Source organism: Trifolium pratense, linkage group LG5, assembly GCF_020283565.1.
Source record: "Trifolium pratense cultivar HEN17-A07 linkage group LG5, ARS_RC_1.1, whole genome shotgun sequence".
NCBI lineage: Eukaryota > Viridiplantae > Streptophyta > Magnoliopsida > Fabales > Fabaceae > Trifolium > Trifolium pratense.
This window is the reverse complement of record NC_060063.1, coordinates 42,998,932-43,003,368: the sequence shown is the minus strand read 5'-3', so window position 1 is coordinate 43,003,368 and position 4,437 is coordinate 42,998,932. Positions and strand designations below refer to the sequence as shown.

The 4,437-nt window shown below is 31.5% G+C and overlaps 1 pseudogene; it reads left to right on the top strand.

Moving 5' to 3' along the window:
• The first annotated feature begins 451 nt into the window (after positions 1 to 451).
• Positions 452 to 562, top strand: LOC123887738 (annotated as a pseudogene).
• The last annotated feature ends 3,875 nt before the right edge of the window (positions 563 to 4,437 follow it).

Genomic DNA, 4,437 nt, shown 5'->3' with positions numbered 1-4,437 from the left:
ACATGGTCATTAAATGACATGACAGGATACATGTTTATGTAACTGCCACATAAGATTTATTTATATTTTATTTATTATTTAAATCAGATTTTATTATTTCTTAAATTAAAAAAATGATAATAAGAAGAACAAGCTCAGTGAAGAAGAAACAGGTTGAGGAAAGCCTAGTATTTATTAAAGAGATCGTCAAGTTGGCGTTGAAAGTTTAAAACCTCGTTGTAGTGGAGTATGACTTAACTCCTTACTAACTGAGCCAATTTTACTTTTTATAATTAAAAAAATTTATAATTTATTTTTATCTCGATCTCCATCTTCTTCACACTTCTCAGTTCCCACACTCCTACTTAGGCATGACAATAAAATCTATACTAAGAATCTGCTCGAACTTGCCCCGACTTTAATAAGAAAAATCCGAGCTGATACCCACCTTGAATTTGTTTCCGAATCCTCCTCATTTCAATGGATGATCATGAAGGTCTAGGTTGGTGGCCTCCATTGCACTTTGGAGGGATGCCAACCTAAGGTTATCCAAATGATGGATCCTACATCATTATTTTTTTGCAGATATTAATGTAAAATTCTCGTTTTTGTCCAAATAAAAAATGTATTCGCCGCTAACTTACATCTTCGTAATTTTAGGTAATATGTATTATTAAATATTTCTTTTTTAAAAAAATTCCATTTTTTTTAACAAAAATAATCATAATTTTATTCCAATATATACTTTCTTTGAGAGGAATAAATATTCAATCAAACTTCTTTTAAGTAAATAAAAACAGGTAGGTCATGATTCTATACTATATTTGCCCAATCACAATTTATAGCTGCCCGAGTAAGTTGGGTGTTTGAACAGGACTACCATCAATAACCATAAAGACAATGCTTATGAAAGGAAAAAAAAAAGTTTTCTTATCTTATTTTAAAACAAATGAAACACCAATCTACTTAATTGAGTTAGAATTAGTGGGGGTGTTTGTTTTACACACAGCCAAACCTTGCTCTATTTGTTCGATCACAATTAAAGCTGCATGAGGAAAGTTAGGTGTATTTCTATTTTCTAATTCCGGGTGCTTCATCACCTCCTTAGCTTAAATTAAGTTAAAGAAACAACCGAAATAATTTTGCACAAATTCAGTTGTGTTTAATGTTGCACAAAAAGCATACTTTAGACAATTAAAAGGGTCATATATTAACTAGTATTCTCGGACACTAATTAATAATTGTAGAGCGCTGCCGTACGTGGTGACATTAATGTTGGGTCACGAGGGATAGCCGGAGGTCACGAGGGGCAGTCGGAGGATCATCCACATTGGGTTCAAGAACAACTCTACAAGTGAGTTGGACACCACACTTTAACCCAAAACCTTAAGGTGTTATAGGTTTATGAGTCATCTCATTTATAAAATGTTCAAACTTCATTTTTTCTAAGCAATGTGCGACTTAAGTCACACTTGTCACCACAATCTCCCCCTCAAGTGTGAGTCCTACAACAATTCATGCTCCCCCTTGAGCGAAATCTTCTTTAGCTACACTACACTTGCACCGCCGTTGTGGTAGCTCAACGGGATACGCCGTCTGACCACCTTTGTCAGAAAGAATTTCGATACAAGGAGCTGGTCGAACCCTTTGTCGAACCATCGGCTCTAATACCACTGTTGGGTCACGAGGGGGCAGTCAGGGATCATCCACATTGGATTCAAAAGCAACTCTACAAGTGAGTTGGACACCACATTTTAACCCAAAACCTTAATGTTGGGTTTCAAGTGTGAGTGGTTAAGTCCCACATCGACTATGTATGGGAAGAATGTTGGATTTATAAGAGAAGTGACCTATTAACCTAATGTCTTAAGGTTTTGGGTGGAGATGTAGCGTCTCCCTCTCTTATGGTCCTGGAGCATTGCTTCATTGTTTCTCTCAAACTCTCCCGGAATCCCTAACAATTAGAGTGTTAATTTAGTAAAAAAAAAAACTTAGATATATTAATATAGTTGAGATGTCTTGATTTATTATGTGATGTATTTGGACTCTATTTTTTACTAAAAGTGCTAACTAAATACTTCCTCCGTCCCAAAATATAAGACCTCATTGACTATTACTCGTATGTCAAGACATAATTTTGATTACGAATATCTTTAATTGTGTATAAGTAAAAATTATAAAAATTTGATATTTTGAAAATACTCTTCGAAACAAATCAAATAAGATCTTATATGATAACATTTACATTTATATACTTTTAAAAAAATACAGTCAAAACAAGACATATAAATATTACATTTAGTCAAAGTGATTCTTATAAAATGGGACGGAGGTAGTAGTAAAAGCTTAGACTCTTAACTTCAAATTACTAAAGTCACTTTTATTTTTCTCCATATAATTTACCACCCAAATTAAAATACTTAAATCAAATAAAATAGTGCATTCAATCTTAGAAAAAAAAACATAAGTGTATTCAATCATTGTTAGTATTAAATAAACAAAAAAGTAGGAGTAATAAAAAATTAAGCAAATTCGAAATGGGTTATCCTTAGCTTATCTTTGAACAAAAGCTTAGTACATGAATATGAATATGATTATGTTATGCTTATGCCTGCTCTAATGGGGTTAGTAGGGCCGTTCTCTCAAATCTCAATTAAAGTTTTTTTTTTGGTAGAAGGAGGAAAAGAAAAGGGAAAACAGACAACAAATAAATTATCTAGAAAATAAAGTCCTGCAAGTATCAGTTAGTAGGAGGAGACTTATTCCATTAGGTGGAATAGCTATAGGAGAATAAACTTCGGGGTTTCGTGCTACAAGTTTGACTAAAAATCTCAATTAATTTAGTGTACGCTTATGTATTTGTTCTGAGAAAAATTATTTTTGATTAAATTGATTCTAATTCTAATTAAAATTGAACGGGAGGTATGTGATTTTGTTTTTAGACAGCAAAAGTAAAGAGATATAAAAAGAAGAGAGGAAAAATATATAAATTAAATATAAGAGGTACTCTAATCACCCCGGTAAAATATATGAATTCAGTATATCCAATACTCGACCCAAAATTCGAATAAAAAGAAATGAAACCCCACAAACAAAAAGCCAATAAAAAATAATGGTTGAGGTCGCCTCTATCAATGCCAAGCTATATAATCTAGAGGATAAACATGTCATTTATAGTACATACGCGGTGCAGTGACTTTCTTAGTCAAAAGCTATTTTCACGAAGTATTTCATTCGTCCCAAATTATAAGGGAAAATAAAAAAAAAAAATCACACTTATTAAGAAAAAGTAAAACATGATAATTTGAAATATGTTTTTGTGGATTTTCCTTGGAGTAAGTTGCATACGAAAATGTAAATACAATTTTTATTGGTTGTTGTTTATTGATAAAAAAAAGGAAGAAAGAGAAAATTAAATTTGCATTTAATTTTATGAGAGTAAAAAAAAACATTCTTGAAAATGGTTTTTTCCCTTATAATTTGGGATAAAAAATATGGTTTTTTCCCTTATAATTTGGGACGGAGGGGTATATTTAATCATATCCAATACATCCCTTATTTTGGGATTTGGATCATCTCCTTCACTCTCATCTCTATCTCTCTCAATCCTCTCTATCTCTCTCTTAATCTCACTCTCTCTCATTATTATTTTAAAAGATTTTATTGAAGAGAGATAAATTGAAATTAAGAGAGAGATAGAGAGGATTGAGAGAGATGAAGATGAGAGTGAATGAGATGATCCAATCACCTTATTTTGCGGGTTTTCTAAAATTTATATGAACCATACCATGTACTTGTTCATGGTAGAACTTGCCTATGTTATAGGGGCTTTTGGATCTTAGCCATTTATTTACTTTTATATTCTCTCATCTTAAGTGTTTTTTTTTCCTCTTTATGATTTATCAACCGTTAGATTAAGAAAATAAGAGATATCATGAGAAAAAAATAAATAAAAAATCTAAATGTCATGTTTTAGATATTTACCTGTTTCATATAAGTTAATATTTTAAAATACCGTTATAAAAAATACCAATACAATAATAATTGTCATTTTCTCTACTAAATATTTTATCTAATTTTAGACCCACTATAAATGAGTGAAGATCTATGTAGAATTTGCTAATTTCCACAACTAGTGTATTAATTGAAGCAATTTATCTCAATATGCACTTCTGATATCGCGAAAACAAAGACTCATAAAAGTCACACCATAACTAACGTCAAATGCAACACCAACATCACATTTTAATCATTTTACTCCTTGTTTCTCCCATCAAACTGACCTAGAATCCTCAATAGGAACAACACTGTGATGCTTCAGTTGGTGGACGGTAAACCATTCGTTTCAGACGTCAATCACCACTAGACCAACTAATAATTAATTAATGATAATTAGTTTGATTGATTAGGATAAAAAAACTCACCTTATATCTTCAACACAAGTTAGATAAATCACAC